This window comes from Terrapene carolina, unplaced genomic scaffold (genome assembly GCF_002925995.2).
Source record: "Terrapene carolina triunguis isolate 2854851 unplaced genomic scaffold, T_m_triunguis-2.0 Scaffold33356, whole genome shotgun sequence".
Lineage (NCBI taxonomy): Eukaryota > Metazoa > Chordata > Testudines > Emydidae > Terrapene > Terrapene triunguis.
The window spans coordinates 3,705,640-3,723,827 of NW_020697707.1; positions in this window are offsets into that span (position 1 = coordinate 3,705,640).

An 18,188-nucleotide genomic window follows, 5' to 3' on the forward strand; every position below is an offset into this window, starting at 1 on the left:
CAGAGCAGTTGCACTGAACATATCTTGCCCATCCGTCTGAGCTGCCATTCTACAGCACTGTCATCCCCTTTTCTGTTCTTTCACACCATCTCCGACTTCGCTTTGCATTAGACTGTGTTAATTTCCATGTGTGTTGTCCAAGCACCTACGATGCTTTTCACGTTCAGCTTTTTTGCTAGTTCCACAATGGCAGGGGTATGAGATAAGAGCAATGCAGTGTATCAGCCCTACCACCCTCGGAAGCAAATTCCCTGCATGCTTTTGGACCAGTTTGCTGGTGGTTACAACTTTTAGGACTGGTCTATAGGATGAAAATTCCCCATGTCAGGGATGCAGCTGTCAACAGCTCTGTTAGCTGAGCTGGGACTGAATATGAAATAGAAGACAGTTGTGTTCTCTTTCTCATTCTGCTGTTGAATAATGTCCCTGTATTCTTGGGTACGAGGAAATGCTTTCTGTGACAAGATCAGGAACTTAGTTCTTTGTCTAAATGGAAATCCTCAAGAAGGTTTATTGCCCCTATGGTACAAAAGAAACAGAACTAAACCTTTCGGTCAATCAGCTCTTCTGTGCACTTGCAAAGTCTCATAAACAGAACAATTTTCTCCTGGATTCTAGTCAGTGTTGATGTGTAGCTACTGGGAAAAAATAGGCTCAAATAGAGAGGAAGGATGGTCCAGTGCTTAGGGCAGCTGCCTAAGACACCCAGGTTCTAGCACAGGTGATCTTGGACGATCACATAGCCTCTTTGTGCCTCAGTTCCCCACCTGTACAATTGGGTGCTGTGATTAAAGGCGTCCAGATACTGGAGTACTGGGGACCAGATAGGTACCTGAGACAGGAGACTTCATGGGCTGAGATACCAGGGACTGCAGTGGTTTAAGATAAACCATCGTTTTACAGCAATAGGAGTCTAACGCGAGGCTCCTACATGACTAACCTTTTCAAAGGTGCTGAGCACCAGTGAAGCTAATAAGAGCTGTGCTGTTCTGCCCGTTTGAAAATCAAGTGACTTACAAGCTAACTATCTTTAGTCTCCTATTATTGAAAAATCTTGGCCTAAATGCAACGCCTGAGCATTATATTGCTAAATAAGCTCTTTCAGGTGAAAAGGACGTATTTGAATATAATGCTCAGGTTCTAAAGCACAATAGTGGTCATGGCTCATTTCTACCCTTCCATAGGAACTGCAAAAATCCCCCTGTGAAAGGCAAGGGCAGCACTTTGCAGCTGCCCCTCCCATCCATCCTCCCCCTCCTGCAAAAAGGAAATCAAACAAAAGGATAATAATAAAAAGTAAATAGACTTGGGCTGCTTCCTGTTTTGTTCTTCTAGGAATTTGAGACCTGGTCAGATTTGAGAACTAATGTGAAGGGGATCCAGATCCCAAACTGCTCTGAACACACTATGGTCCCTAATGTAATTAAAAATGGGAGAGAGAATATCAGGGAAAAGAAATGAAAAAGCCACGTCATTGACAAAGGGAATTAGCTGACGAGAATTGGATTGGTAGATTTTAAGGCCAAAAAGGACCTTTAGATCATGTAGTCTGACCTGCTGTATAACACAGACCCCTAAACTTTGCTCAGTTACCCCTGCCCTGAGACCATAACTTGTGTTTGGCTAAAGCAGAATTAGACTCTTCTTCCCCAGCTGCCCAAGGGGAATCGGCCATTGAGCCTGCAAGGAAGGGGAACTGCCGCTCGTGCCCTGAAGAACTGGCCTGGAACACAAAGGGAAGTCCCGCAGGGTACCAAGTTGCTGGGACCGATGCTCTCCTTACTGAGTCTCCCAATGTTGCTCCATTCCCATCTCTCTTTCAATGTCTTTAGGATTAAGTCAGGGTAGTAGAGGATTTTCTTGCTATGACGTTCAATGTGCCCCTTCTTTCTGGCTCCCCTGAGGATTAAGTCCCTTTTTGGAGACATAAGCCGCTTTACAATTCAGGGCCCGACAGCTCTTGCTTTCCACACAGGGGCACGCCCTTGTGCCACTGAGCGCTTTCATAGAATCATAGATTATCAGGGTTGGAAGGGACCTCAGGAGGTCATCTAGTCCAACCCCCTGCTCAAAGCAGGACCAATTCCCAACTAAATCATCCCAGCCAGGGCTTTGTCAAGCCGGACCTTAAAAACCTCTAAGGAAGGAGATTCCATCACCTCCCTAGGTAACCCATTCCAGTGCTTCACCACCCTCCTAGTGAAAAAGTTTTTCCTAATATCCAACCTAAACCTTCACAACTGCAACTTGAGACCATTACTCCTTGTTCTGTCATCAGGTACCACTGAGAACAGTCTAGATCCATCCTCTTTGGAACCCCCTTTCAGATAGTTGAAAGCAGCTATCAAATCCCCCCTCATTCTTCTCTTCTGTAGACTTAAACAATCCCAGTTCCCTCAGCCTCTCCTCATAAGTTATGTGCTCCAGACCCCTAATCATTTTTGTTGCTCTCCGCTGGACTCTTTCCAATTTTTCCACATCCTTCTTGTAGTGTGGGGCCCAAAACTGGACACAGTACTCCAGATGAGGCCTCACCAATGTCGAATAGAGGGGAACAATCAAGTCCCTCGATCTGCTGGCAATGCCCCTACTTATACAGCCCAGAATGCCGTTAGCCTTCTTGGCAACAAGGGCACACTGTGGACTCATATCCAGCTTCTCGTCCACCGTAACCCCTAGGTCCTTTTCTGCAGAACTGCTTCCTTGCCATTCGGTCCCTAGTCTGTAACAGTGCATGGGATTCTTCCATCCTAAGTGCAGGACTCTGCACTTGTCCTTGTTGAACCTCATCAGGTTTCTTTTGTCCCAATCCTCTAATTTGTCTAGGTCCCTCTGTATCCTGTCCCTACCCTCCAGCGTATCTACCACTCCTCCCAGTTTAGTGTCATCTGCAAACTTGCTGAGAGTGCAGTCCACGCCATCCTCCAGATCATTAATGAAGATATTGAACAAAACCGGCCCCAGGACCGACCCCTGGGGCACTCCACTTGAAACCGGCTGCCAACTAGACATGGAGCCATTGATCACTACCCGTTGAGCCCGACGATCTAGCCAGCTTTCTATCCACCTTATAGTCCATTCATCCAGCCCATACTCCTTTAACTTGCTGGCAAGAATACTGTGGGAGACCGTATCAAAAGCTTTGCTAAAGTCAAGGAATAACACATCCACTGCTTTCCCCTCATCCACAGACCCAGTTATCTCATCATAGAAGGCAATTAGGTTAGTCAGGCATGACTTGCCCTTGGTGAATCCATGCTGACTGTTCCTGATCACTTTCCTCTCCCCTAAGTGCTTCAGAATTGATTCCTTGAGGACCTGCTCCATGATTTTTCCAGGGACTGAGGTGAGGCTGACTGGCCTGTAGTTCCCCGGATCCTCCTTCTTCCCTTTTTTAAAGATGGGCACTACATTAGCCTTTTTCCAGTCATCTGGGACCTCCCCCGATCGCCATAAGTTTTCAAAGATAATGGCCAATGGCTCAGCAATCACATCCGCCAAGTCCTTTAGCACCCTCGGATGCAGCGCATCCGGCCCCATGGACTTGTACTCGTCCAGTTTTTCTAAATAGTCCTGAACCACTTCTTTCTCCACAGAGGGCTGGTCACCTTCTCCCCATACTGTGCTGCCCAGTGCAGTAGTCTGGGAGCTGACCTTGTTTGTGAAGACAGAGGCAAAAAAATCATTGAGTACATTAGCTTTTTCCACATCCTCTGTTACTAGGTTGCCTCCCTCATTCAGTAAGGGGCCCACACTTTCCTTGACTTTCTTCTTGTTGCTAACATACCTGAAGAAACCCTTCTTGTTACTCTTAACATCTCTTGCTAGCTGCAACTCCAAGTGTGATTTGGCCTTCCTGATTTCATTCCTGCATGCCTGAGCAATATTTTTATACTCCTCCCTGGTCATTTGTCCAATCTTCCACTTCTTGTAAGCTTCTTTTTTGCGTTTAAGGTCAGCAAGGATTTCACTGTTAAGCCAAGCTGGTTGCCTGCCATATTTACTGTTCTTTCTACACATTGGGATGTTTTTTTCCTGCAACCGCAATAAGGATTCTTTAAAATACAGCCAGCTCTCCTGGACTCCTTTCCCCCTCATGTTATTCTCCCAGGGGATCCTGCCCATCAGGTGAACAAGGTCTGAACAGATAATACTGGATTGTCTTCCTCCTTTCCCTGCAGGTGCGCTGTGATAAATGAGGGAGGGTAGCCTCCTTTGATGGACACCCAGCCAGCCAGTTAGCTGTAAAATCCCTCTTGGTAGTTGTTCTCTATTTGCTTTACCTGTAAAGGGTTAAAAAGTCCCGCAGGTAAAGAAAAGAAAGTGGGCACCTGACCAAAAGAGCCAATGGGTAGAACTTTTAAAAATTGGGAAAGAAACTTTCCCTTTGTCTGTTGTTCTCTCTGGGCTGCAGGGACACGGAGCAGGAATGCTGTGTAAGGTTTGAACCAGGTATGAAAAATTATCTTCCATACCTAGAAAGAATCATTTGGATAGGGAATGTTTAGATAAACGTGATCAGGTTTATTTCTTTATTTTGGCTTGTGGACTCCTCTGTGCTAACCCCAGATGCTTTTGTTTGCTTGTAACCTTTAAGCTGAACCCCAAGAAAGCTATTTTGGGTGCTTAGGAATTGCTCTTTTAAAATCTAGCAAAAGCCTAAGTTCCAGATGTATTTTCTTTCTTTTTGTTTTTAATAAAATGTACCTTTTTTAAGAACAGGATTTGGATTGCTGTGTCCTAAAAGGTTTGTGCCTATGCTGTTTGATTAGCTGGTGGCAGCAGCTAATTTCCTTTGTTTTCTTCTCAGCTCTTCCCCGGAGTGGGGGTGAAAGGGCTTGAGGGTACCCCACAGGGAGGAATTCCCAAGTTCTCCTGCCTGGGTCCAAGAGGGATTTTTGCACTTGGGTGGTGGCAGCGTTTATCAAGCCAAGGTCCGAGAAAAGCTGTAACCTTGGGAGTTTAACACCAGCCTGGAGTGGCCAGTATTCATTTTTAGAATCCTTGCGGGCCCCCACCTTCTGCACTCGGAGTGCCAGAGTGGGGAACCAGCCTTGACATGCGCTAACCACTCTGAGACTTGTACAAGCCTCCCTCTCACCCTCCCTGCTGGCCATTGTGGATGGGCCTACTTTCTCTGGGCTCATGTAGCATGTCTGATTGGCAGCTTTGCATTTGTTTCAGCAGGCCAGGCCAGTCTCCTGTCATTCTCAGCCACCCCCTGAAGCGTCTCCTGGAGTGAGGTGCGGTAAGTACTTTCCCAATTTAAATCCCCTTCTAGGCTCGGAAAGGAGGTTTATGAACCTGACTGAGCAGAACTGAGGCAGGGCGTGGCTACATGGTCCTTGCTCTAGGGGCCAGCTCTGTAAGGATGCACTGGTCCTCTACAGCTATGCTGCAGCTCGGGGGCGGGCTGGGCAGACGTTGTGTGCTAGCTCTTACCAAGCTAGCGCATTCGAAACATCAGTGTAGCCATGGTGACATGGTTGGTGGGGTGAGTTAGCTGCCCAGGTATCTCTCTTGGACCTAGAGTATGGATGGTACTTGGGGCGGCTAGCCCATTCCGCTGCCTGTCCCACTGCAGCAACACTGGTAGTTCTAGTGCACTGGCTTGATCAAAGATTGAATGCACGTCTACCCAAGCTGGAAATGACACCCCCAGCCCCAGTGTAGACAGACCCTGAGTTAGCTGGGCATCTGGATCAAAAGGTCTAGAGATGCCAAGGAGCTGGTATGTATTTTAGTATTTTTGTATACATCTCTTTTATCGGGACCTCAAGACTGAGTGTATGTATGGAAGCGACAAGGTGGGTGAGGTGATCTCTTTTACTGGACCATCAGCAGCCCTGAAGAAGAGCTCCGTGTAAGCTCGGAAGCTCGTCTCTCTCACCAACAGATGTTGGTCTAATAAAAGGTATCACCTCCCCCACCATCTCTCTCTGATATCCTGGGACTGACACGGCTACAGCTACACTGCGTACGATGCTTGTGTGGAAGTGAGATTTAACTCATGCCTGCTCGGGGCAGTGGTGGCCAGGTGAACAAAGTACCTGGAAAGCCGTGTGAGTGGGCCGTTCCATCACGGCAATGGGGCTTCCTTTTCTGTAGAGTTTGGAGGCCTGGCCTGTGCTGCCTTCGCAGACCTGGCCCTCCTGAGAGCTTGGCAGCTACAAGAGATGAGGCAGGACAGCAGAGTGGTTCCTGGCTCTGTCCTAGATGCCCTGTGCGCCCCTGCGGGAATGGTACCTCACCTCACAGGGTGGTGGTTGAGTGAATGTCTGAGCGTTCGGATGCAACAATGATAGGAGCACACAGGTTGCTCCACCGCAAGGCCCCCACTCTGCCCCTTCCACCGAGGCCTCACCTTCACTCCACCTCTTCGCACCCCTGCTACATCCCCACCCCAAGGCCCCCACCTGCCCGCCGCTTGCTGCTTTCTGCCCTCCTCCAAGCTCCTCCCCCAGCCGCCAAACAGCTGATCGGTGGCCTCTCGGATCAGCTGATCAGTGGGGCCCCGGCCAAACAGCTGTGGCTGGTGGGTGCTGAGCCGGAGCACCCATGGAGTTGGAGCCTATTGATGGGGGGCCACGTGAGTCTGTTGATACATAGACGTGGGTGGAATTCCATAGCCGCCGCTTCCTCTTCTCATGCTTCATGCAACAAGTTGTTACATATATATTGTCATGAGTTATTTTTCACTCCTTGTTGAGACAGGTGCTTAGACAATGATAAGCATCAATATCACTGCGGGCTCCTCAGACTCTAAGCCAGTGGTTCTCAACCTATTTACCATTGTCGGCTGCATATGTAGCTCTGTGTGTGTTATGTGGGACGCTTCCACACAATAGTTATGCTGCCTGTATGAGGATGTCACATGGGCCGCAGCGGTGTGCTGATTGGGCTGCAAGCGGCCTACGGGCCTCAGGTTGAGAACCACTGCTGTAAGCCAATCTTTCAAGGTGGGCTGTGCCCACACAGAGCCCTGGTAAGTTCAGTGCTGCTCCACCTGGGGGTTTGACCACACAGGCCAATTTGCAGCACCAGGATCTAAGGACCGTCATGCTCCGGACACATCTAGAACGCCCCTCCTCCTCCCAAATTCTGATTTCTCTCAGTCCTTTGTCTGTCTATCTTTGTGCTTGACACAATTTTCACTAGTCAGAACAGGGACCGTTGGGGTGACCAGATGTCCCTATTTTGTGGGGACAGTCCCGATATTTGGGGCATTTTCTTCTATAGGCACCTATTACCCCCCCACCCCCGTCTGGTCACCCTAGGGGCTCGTGTCTTCACTAAGTTGCCACTTTCATAGCAGCACAGTGTTTTCCTCAATCTAATCAGGGATAGACACAGGCAAAGACAACCTCTGCAATTGTAGAGGGCCCCGGAATAGAATGGTGGGGCCTATTTTGGTTGAGGTTTCTGATATTAAAGTGCTTCCAGAATCGTGTCATCCATCTAAAGCGCTGCAGAGCCGGAATCCGGGAGGGCAAGCTGACTCAGCCGCTTTTTATGTCTGCCTCTGTCTGAATGGCAGCGTGGCTGGGGCTGTGAATGTGTTCTCATTTCTCAGTGGACGTTGTATTTTCAGGCTCTTTAAGAGGCTGCACTACAGACTTGTCTGCTCTCAGGCAGAGGGCAGGGGCGGAGGCTGCTCTTAGTGCAGCAGTGCTATAATGAGGGCGAAGGAGGCACTCCCATTCATAATTAATACCACACTCAGTTACAAATCCTCAAGCTAAAGCCCCTTGCTTTCTGGGTGATACCTTGTCCACTGGCATCTGCTGTTCACTTCACTACCAATTAGAAGAAGCAGCGACAAGAGCAGGGATTTCAAGGTGACCCTTCTCCGTGTTTCCTGCGCAGGCTTTCTCGCAGGCAGTTCACGCTGCTACCGTATTTCCACCCCCTTAACCCTGCCTCAGCGTAGCCTCGAGGCCCTACAAGCCCAGCAATTACTCACTGCAATTTTTACCGTGTGAGCCCCAAGGTGGCTAATTAAGCAATAAATCACCACTCCCGCCCGGTGAGCAAAAGGAGTAAGGATGAGAATACAAAATATCTGAAAAAACCCCAAGGTGGATCGGCGAGTTTAGTCTGAATTTGCAGCCGACTTGAGATGCGCTGGCTCTTTTTTAAAACCCAATCTGTCCTGCGCTTAGTCGAGGAATAGGGATCTTGGTTACGGACATGATTCCAGCAGCAATTAAGCCTGCTTTCCAGCAGCATTACTGTTGCAGCCAGGTGTCCACATATTTGTGCAGCGCACGGATTGAGGAAAATTGCAATCTCCACCAGCTCTGCCCCAGCGCTCCCCACCGCCCGAAGAGCATATCAGACTGGTATTGAGTGGGCGGCTATCAGACTTAGGCTAGGTCTACACTACCCGCCTGAATCGGCGGGTAGAAATCGATCTCTCGGGGATCGAATTATCGCGTCTCGTCAGGACGCGACAATTGATCCCCGAATCGACACTCTTACTCCACCAGCGGAGGTGGGAGTAAGCTATTCGCGTAGCTGAATTTGCGTATCTTAAATCGACCCCCCCCTCCGTAGCGAAGACCTGCCCTTAAAATTGGCCTGCGCTATCAAACTCTGTCACTGGAACTTCAGAGATAAAAAGGAAAGCCAGCGCAGATTTTGCCTTGTGCCATAAAACTAATAAAAACCAGGCAAGATTGGACACACGGATTAAAACACGTATGAAGCTACGGAACAGCCTTGCAACAGAGCAAGGCAAAAGTATCACTGATCTGATGCCACGCACAGGTCCGGGTGTGCAGACTGCCACATTTTTGTTTGAAGCCATTTAATCAGAAAACCGGAGTTCACCGACCTTCCCGCTGCACGCTAACGACATGCCGCAGGGTGTTCAGAAATCAAACTCCCAGGTTCTAGTCTAGAGACGGGGTGGCCAAAAGTATCCTTTCTAATGCAGTCTGACAGAGCGCTCCGCACTGCAGCAGATATTTTCATGTCGCACTCTGCACAGCAGTGATGCCACAGTGTGGCAGCCAAGCATACGGCTGTCTGCTCTGGTCGTTTACTGTGATGTTGTTAAACCCCTTACGAGGATGGACTTTGATGGGTGGTGGTGAGCAGCTGCAGTGAATGGTCGTTGCATTTGCTCCGGTTGTTGCCATGAGTTCTCAGGAAGACAGAGACACACAGGAGATGGGATCGGGGTAAAACAGAAAGGTATGTCTACTCTGCAGTCAGAGATGTGACTGCTGCTCTTGCAGACATACCTGAGCTAACTTTGATCTAACAAGCTTGAATTGCAATCGCAGTGCAGCAGTGGTGACATGGGCTCTACAAGGGGATGCATTCCAGTGGCTAGCCTCTGATGGACCCTACGGGTCAGATGTGTCTTTCTGCAGCATGGCAAGGGAGGCGCGAAGGAGCAGGGTGATGCTCGAAGAGACCGTGGTTCATGGAGATGGGGAGAATGCAGTCTTTGCTGCACATCCTTTTGGGGCAGGGACTCTCTCTCGCTCCAGCAGTTAGCACAATGACACGTTGATCTTAAGCCTTCGGGTGCTACCATAATACAAACAAGAGCTCCTCTCCTGCTGCTATGGAGAGTCCTTCATGGGCTTTGGGAGCCGTATGTCAGGCTGGAATTGGGGGGCAAGGTGGAAAGCAGCTGCTTTATGTGGCTTGCTACCCGGCAGCTCAGCTGACATGCCCCAGCAGAAATTACCTACCCGTGCCTTCAGAGAGGGGCAGCCTATCGTGGTGATGGGAGGTGGGGAGCCATTCGGAGAGTGACTCCTGATGCTGCCAAGAGCCGGGGATGCTGCCGATTCCCCTTGCAAATGAATGCTTCAAGCTCTGCAGAGAGGAGAGTGTGTCCCCCGTGAGCCCTCGGGGAGCACGCTCCTCGTCCCCTCTGTGTGGTGGCAAGCCCCTCCCCTGATGGGGGAATGCTGCGGGTTCCTAGTCACAGCGTTTTGCAAGTACTTTGCCTTCTGCAGGGAAGACTCTGCCCCACGTGAGCATCAACAGATTGTGCAGGACTGAATGAGAACGCAAGGGCGAGGAAAGCGCACAAGCAGCTGTGGTTCAGGAGAGCTTGAAGGCATCTGCTCTCCTGGTTAGGTTGTGCTGGAGTCCTATGTGGGGATGTAAAGTTCCATGAGAGGGTAAGGGTCACGATGGGACACTTGCAAGGTAATAAATCATGGCCTTATGTAAGGCCCCCTGGTGGTTATATAAGATGAGGCCTTATGTAAAGCCCCCTGGTGGTTATATAAGATGAGGCCTTATGTAAGGAATGGTTGAACCAATCGGTGTGGGGCTATACATGTGATAAACACATGATTCTCCTTCTTGTCCAATCGGTAGATGTGTAATTATAGCCTAATTGTGTTATGTAATGTTGAGAGACTATAAAAGAAAGCTTGTAATAAACAGGATTCAGAGTTCAGCTTGCAACCACATTGGTCGTGTGCTTTATCCGCTCCCCACAAATGGTGACCCCGATGTGATTCCCCATGGAACCCCACAGTCCTATGGGTCAGTCAGGAGGAGATAGCTGAGGTTTGGGTTCCCTAATCCCTGTTGTCTGGCCCTCTCTGAAGCAGTGCCCTCCTGTTGCACCGTGAGCTGTCTCTCTCGCCTCACAAGTCCCCCTGCATATTTTTCTTGATCTAGTTACACAACTGTGGATGGAGAGGTCTGTGCTAAGTGACCCCCGTTGGCATCGGGCCTTGGTCATTGTTTCCGCTTTTCCTTTTCTTTGTTTACAGTGTTGCTGCAGCCTTGTTGGTCCCAGGAGATGAGAGAGCCCAGGTGGGTGAGGGAATCTCTTACTGGACCAATTTCTGTTGGTGAGGGAGACAAGCTTTCGAGTTTCACCGAGCTCCTCTTCAGGTCTGGAAAGGTACCCCGAGTGTCTGAGCTAAATACAAGGTGGGACAGATTGCTTAGCATAAGGGGTTCACACATGCCATAGGAGACCACTTAAAATTAAGTCCTTTTCTTTGTTATTTTCTCTACTCTCAAATTTTCTCTCTTTCACCCAACCCTTTGCAGACCTTTTAGTTCCTCTCCTATAGTTCCAATATGTTTACCATTTGTTTCTGCTCCTTTTCCAAAATGCCACAACTGGCAATGTCTGACTGTTTATTTTCCTTTCATATTTCACTATGATGCTTGGATATTTTGCTGTGTAGATGAAGTATATATCTATATCACTGATAAAAATCAGCAGCAATTTATTCACTTGCAGTCCCTCTGTCTATCAAGATATTGCAGTCCTTATTTTGAATCTGTTCCTCTCACTTGATTCAATCAAAGGAAGCAATTAAAATCTTGTGTTTGGAATTGCCTGGTGGGCACTTCCCTACCTAAGGAAAAACCACCATTTATTTTCCAAAATGAGTTTACCTTTATTGCATTTCTCTCTCTCAATCTTTAACCCACTGGAGTCATTTGAAGCTTTCTTCTCCTCCATCTTTCCACTGGAAATTCTTTCTTTCGTGCTGGGTAAACAGCACATCATGGACCTCACGCCTTCAACTCAGGTGTTGCATGGCTGGGAAGAATAATTTTCTCCTTCTGAAAATGAAATGAGAAACCTTGGGATGTATAAACCACTTCCCTTTGCACCCCTTCTGGTTTGCCTCATTGACTGCTTCTGTGTGTTTGATTGTCGGTGAGTTTATACGGTCTCATTGTATCCCTCACCCCCGCTTTTCTGTATTCTCCAGGAAGGAAATAAGTGTTTTATGCCCTTGGACCACTTTTTAATTTAGTCTCTTACTTTCAGCACCACGCCAGTGCTGAAAGAACCTGTTGGGTTTTTCCCTTCTGCTGCATCTGGAATCTCAGCTCTCCAAATATTCACTCTGCTGCACTTCTTATATCTCTCGCCAAATATTCTGGCCAAGCTGGATTCTGAGGTCAAGTCATCTCTGCAATTCTGAGCTCAGTGGCTGCAATCCTGGAAGAACATTCCAGACATGTCAGGAAAAGCATGGATGATGATGATGTTGGTCTCTTTGCGCCAGGTGCTGAGAATCTTCGCTCCCACCTCAGGCCCTGCTTCAGCAAAACACTTAGTTCAGTTCCATTGACTTCACTGGAAGTAAGCATGTGCTTAAAATTAATTGCTTTGCTGACAATCAGGGCATAGCTGGGGTTGAGGGCACTGGGACCTCACAGAAGGGGCTCAGTACATTGTATGATCAAAAGCTCTACTACATTTACTAAGCCCAAACACCCCAGCTTTTCATTTTGGTTTCATCTCCGGAGCTCTCTGATTTAATGTATTTTCCTTTTTCTACTTCCTGTGACAGAACAGTTCCCTGGGCCCTTCTCTTTCTTGTTGCCATCACGTTCCTTAGTCTCTCTTTGATCTCTTCACATTGTTCCACCAGGAGAACTTTAGGAACATTATTCAGTGACTCCGTACCAGGTGCTGAGGGGACTCTGAGGGCTATAAGAAACAGGAGTTAGATGATGCAAGTCCTACCTGAGAGAACTTTTTTCTCTCTCCTATATGTTATCAGACTTACAAGGTCAAGTTGAGCTAGGGTGACCAGCTGTCCCAATCTTATAGGGACAGTCCCAATTTTTGGGTCTTTTTCTTATATAGGCTCCTATTACCCCCCACCCCCTGTCCCGATTTTTCACATTTGCTGACTGGTCACCCTAAGTTGAGCCTCACTATTTGACTGGGTCAGAGGTGTAAATGCTAATGGTTAATATATTTGTTTAGCCAATCAAAAGAAGTTGTCCTCCAAGAATGACATTTTCAAATACCTAGGCATCAATATTGATTGCATAAGATTGTTAAATGTAAACTGATATGGGCTCCAAATCCAGAAGACATACATTTGACTCAATCAAAGAAGGAACTGAGATGTTAACATTATGGACAAATAATCCAGTAATCCAATTTGTACTAATTAAATTAGTTCCTTCCTTTGGCTATCCAGCTTCCTGTTCCAAAGCACAATTGCTGAAATTAATTACTATAGCTGAGTCATTCATGTGCCACATTTGACTACAAGAATACAGCATTTCTAGAATAGAAGATAGAAAAATAAGTGTATTTTAATGAGACGTACTACACAATTTGTTAGGACTTAAATGAGAGATGATTCCTTTTCTGTGCCAATGGCCTGCACTGAGGGAACACTGGGAACTACAAAAAGCTCTGTGCTGTCATAACACCACCTGCCGTTCTATGACAAATGGGAACTACTTGTAATTAATAACCTCAAGATGTCCTCTGACCACCTAGCAGAATTTTTTAACACATCCCGAGAAGTCCAAGGGATAGATAGAGGAAAAAAACAAAAAACCCAGATGACCAATCAGGAAAAAAGTAAGTTTGAAAATAATAGTGGCCATTTTATAAACTCTCAGGTGCAGCTTTTCAATCAGTAGCAAACCATTTACTAATGAAAAGAAAAGTTGTGTTCTCTGCGACTGGAAATTCTAGACGTGCAGACGGCACTTCATTAGCGTCTCTTCATAAAACTGAGAAAGCTAAAGAGAAAAACTAACAAATAGAAATTATACACCGTGCCTTGCTCAGTTTGCTAAAGAAGAGTCAAATGCTATTAGGGAATGTGAGTATAATTGCTGACAGTCTCAGAAGTACTCACCCCCATTGACACAATATCATGGGCCAAATTCACACCTATCAAAACCAGGCATGACTTCCATTGACATTTCTGGGAGTTGGGCCCCTTGTGAAACAGTTCCCCAGTCTTTAAATGGCCTCTCACCTGCTACTGTCAGTTAGACATTGACTTTAGTTCTAGTCTTGGAATTTTCATCCTGAAGGTCTTGGTTAGTGGAGCAGTTCTGTGAGTGCTTGTGTACGCCCATTCCAATGGAGGGTGTGTCCGTCCTACGTACTGATGCCAGAGAGTTTTCACTAGCTAGCAGTGCGGTGGGGCGACAACTCACCGATGCGGCGCCTCCTGCTGGTCATCTCGGGAATTAGCTCTTTTCCAGCCTGAAGCGCCCTCTGCAGGCTGGTGTCTCGCGGGCCACTGGCCCCGTGTCCCTCCCAGACCCCGGTGCCCCTCTACGTCAGGGTTCTGCCCCCGGAAGTAACCCACAATCTGGGTCTCCTGAGCCAGGGGAACCCCCAACCCTCTATCCCCACCTTGCCTCAGTGGCTACTGCCAGTCATCGTCTAGCCCCCGCTCACTGGAGCAGACGGCAGTCTGTAAACCACTCATCATTGGCAAGGGGGGTTGGACCAGCTGCCTCTGCCTATTCCCGGGCTACACTTCTGCAGCTCCAGTACCTTTCCTGGCCTTTAGCTAGGCCTGCAGCCTGGGAGTTTTCCAGGCTGGAGCTCCCCAGCTCCTCTTGCCTTCCCCCAGCCCTGCTCCACTCTAGGTACCCTGCTCAGCTCCCCGGCAGCCAGGTCCTTCTCTCTCTACAGCTGGAGAGAGAATGTGTGTTCTAGCTTCTGCCCCACAGCCCTCTTATAAGGGCCAGCTGGGCCCTGATTAAGCTGGCCACAGCTGTGGCTGCTATCCCCATCAGCCTCCCTTTCCCCAGCTGCAGCCCTCTCCAGGGCTTCTTTAACCCCTTCTTTAACCACCCCACTACAAGCAGCTTTCGCTCATGCCTGGAGCTGACAGTCTAAAGGGTGGCGCAGCCTTGACCATCCCTGCAGTTCCTTCTTATCGTCTGTGGTTGGCGCGTGGTGTTGCACATACAATTATTGTCTTTATCTCCTATTTGTCTATAGTATTTAGAGGTACTCGGTTTTCAGGATGGGATCTGACACTTGTGATAGGATTCACCTGATGGTACTTTGCACCCTACGGCTTGTGCCGTAAGAATCTTTAGATTCTTTTGAACAGTGGCAGGCTCTAATTTTTCAATATTGTCATGACAGATGGTAGATTTTTAGGCCCAACTCCTTTGGGTTTATTTTTTATTCCTGCTCTTTGTCTTACGGAATGCACACGCTTCATTGGTGGAGTTCAGTTCTTGCAGAGGTCAAATGTTGAAGGCCCAGATCTATGAAGGTATTGAGGTTCCTAGGGCTAGATTCGCCAGAGGACTGAGGTGAGTGACTGCCATTGCAGTTGCCATCCTAAGTGTCTTTTTGATTCCAGCCCCTCGCTGCTATTAGGGTTGCCAACCATCCAGGATTGGCCTTGGAGTCTCCAGGAATTAAAGTTTAATCTTTAATTAAAGATTATGCCATGTGATGAAATCTCCAGGAATACATCCAATCAGAATTGGCAACCCTAACTTCTACTGATTTCGATGGACGTTAGGAGCTGAAATACCTTGGTGGATCTAGGCCAGAATGTCTGAGGTCTGTCAGGGCCTGATGGAGCTCCCAGAGATACCAGTAAGATGTCTCAATGGTCCAAACAGTCGCATTTTAGCTAACGTCAGACTGTAGCGATGTGAGGGTGGCCATCTTGGCGAGCCCAGCGGGGGTTGAACTAGGGACCTCCCAAGTTGAAAACAGGAATTGCGATAGGTTGAGCTAAAGAGCCCTGCGCTCCAGGTAAGAGCCGTCCCAGGACCATGTCCCCTGTGGATTGGGAGCGGTGGGGGGCGTGTGACACACTAACCAGAGGTAGATTTTTAAGGAGGAATTTGAAAAATAAGGTGGTATTTTTTGACAGAGTTTTTCCCAGACTTAAAGGGTGGCATCAGAGAGAGGTTGTGGGGAAATGGAACACGCAGGCAAGGTCGGAGTGAAGGTGAGATTTGACCACATGGACCTGAACTAGACAGATGGGGACAGCGTAAGCAGGGAGGTGGAGGCGAGGGGATGCGAGGACAAGGGTTGCACATCTCCAGCAAGACCATGGGGGTACTTTGGTAGGCTGTGCATGCTTGGAGGTGGGGATAGATGCAATTATCCGCTCCTTTGCCCTCCCCCCTTACTGGGGACTGGGGGAAAGAGAAGAGCGCAGGAAACGGGAAGGGCTGGAAATAGAGTGGACAAGTCATCAGAGCAAGAGGCAGTGGAATGAGGGAGGGGGTGAACTGGGTTTCAGCAGGGGACAGTGAGAAGTGCAGCCAGAGGGTGGCATGCGCTCATAGCCTGTGAGAGTCTGCAATGTTCAGGCTCTGTAAGGGCAGGGATCAGAGGCTACTGGTGGAGCGGGGGCTTCAGTAAGCCAGCCTGGAAACTGCTCCTTCTGCTCCTGCCTGCTGAGGGTGTGAGAGAGCCTGCTGAGGCCCGTGGGCCCCAAGCTTCTGCGATCTGGCCCAGCCGGGGAGCAGGGAAGGGCTAGTAGTCCTGGCACTCCCCTCCCTCTGCTGCAGCAGTGGTGGTGACCAGTGTGGTAACGTTCAGGTTATGCTGCAAGGGGACAGTCTGGATTTTACCCACAGACGTTAACGGGACATCCCCAAGGTCACGCAGGAAGACAGAGCCCAGATCTACTGTCACCCAATCTTGTGCCTTAGCAACAATCTCATCCTCCTTCCCTGAGATATGAATAATTCTGGTGAATCGATCTTTACATCTACAAGGACAAACCTTCCAAAATCCTCAACTTTTTTTTTTTTTTAAATGCAAAATGTGTTTGTTCCAGTTTTGACCCTAGCCCCATCAGATGAGCACAGTGGACTCAGGTGTGCATGGGCCTGCCATTGCATGCCAGGCATTGTCCTTGGGAGGGAGGGGGTGCAGGAAGCACGGCTCTGGTGGGATTAGAAAGATTTCCTGTTTGCTCCAAGTGAAACGAGGTTGAATAGAGACAAACCGCTTTGCTTACTGCGGTGAATGTGCAGCACCTTGGAAGCTCCCTTCCATTTGACGTGTAATGGTTTAAGGTACTTCTAGGCTGATACAATTCTGCTCCGCTGCTTAATTGCCCTGATCTGATTCTGCCGCCTTCCCTTGTCAAACCACTTGTAGCTTCCCTAGTCAATTTGTTCCCTGACAACGGGAATAAAACTCTGTGATTATTTAGGCTGCACCGATCATAGAGATTAATACACTGCTTTCAGAAAACATGAAGCTGGCTTTTAACAGGCTGGAGAGCAGGTAAAAATGTGGCTAGTTTTTTCTACATCCTGTCCCCCCAAACCTACAGTCTTAACGTAAAAAAATGCGAGAAAAGCATGTGAGAGCTACCTTGTCTTCAGCTACTGTCAGTCACTAGCAACAGGGTTCCATCTGCGGAGTCTTACGAACACTTGCAGAATGGCAGGAAAGCATCAAAGACCCAAACCATTTGCTATTTCAGTCTAGCAACCTCATTTGGGCCAAATGAAGCCACTCTGGACACCCAGTGCAATCCCGTTGAAATCAGAGGGATAATAGTCGAGGATGGGAAACTGCACAGAATATGGCCCTTTAGTAAGGGTAGTAACCTCAAATTCATTTCCCCTTCCCATTTGGTCTTGCTATGAACTCACGATCCAGTTTGAAGCTGAGGTTAGAATCAAATTTTCTCTTCACTTTGTTTTTTGGAAAATAAACTGGTGTACTTCTATTTTTTGGTCTCTTTTTCTGCAAGGAAGAATGAACGGTCTCATTTCTCATGATGGAGCTGTTTGTTTTTGCAATGGGGCTAGTGGATCTGCTTTTTTATTAGGCTTTGAGAAATTGCTACGATCACCAAGTTTCAGAACCTGATACTTGGATCCATGGCACATTATAGAGCTCACACAGGTGTATCTTCATCCTGGAAAAGGGTTTCAGCAGCTTTGTGATTATTTCTGGTTAAAGATTCGGTGAAGTCTGGGCTGACTAAATTAGGAAAAGGTTGGATAGGATAAATTAGTACATAAGAACGGCCGTACTGGGTCAGACCAAAGGTCCATCTAGCCCAGTATCCTGTCTACCGCCAGTGGCCAATGCCAGGTGCCCCAGAGGGAGTGAACCTAACAGGCAATGATCAAGTGATCTCTCTCCTGCCGTCCATCTCCACCCTCTGACAAACAGAGTCTAGGGACACCATTCCTTACCCATCGTGGCTAATAGCCATTAATGGACTTAACCTCCATGAATTTATCCAGTTCTCTTTTAAATGCTGTTATAGTCCTAGCCTTCACAACCTCCTCAGATAAGGAGTTCCACAAGTTGACACTGCGCTGCGTGAAGTGGCTAGTGCACAGGACGGGAACTCAAAAGATGTTGGTTCAATTCCTGCCTCTGCCTCTTGGGTGACTTTGACCCCTCTCTGTGCCTTGGTTCCCCCATTGATACAATGGAATAATGCTAGTAAAGT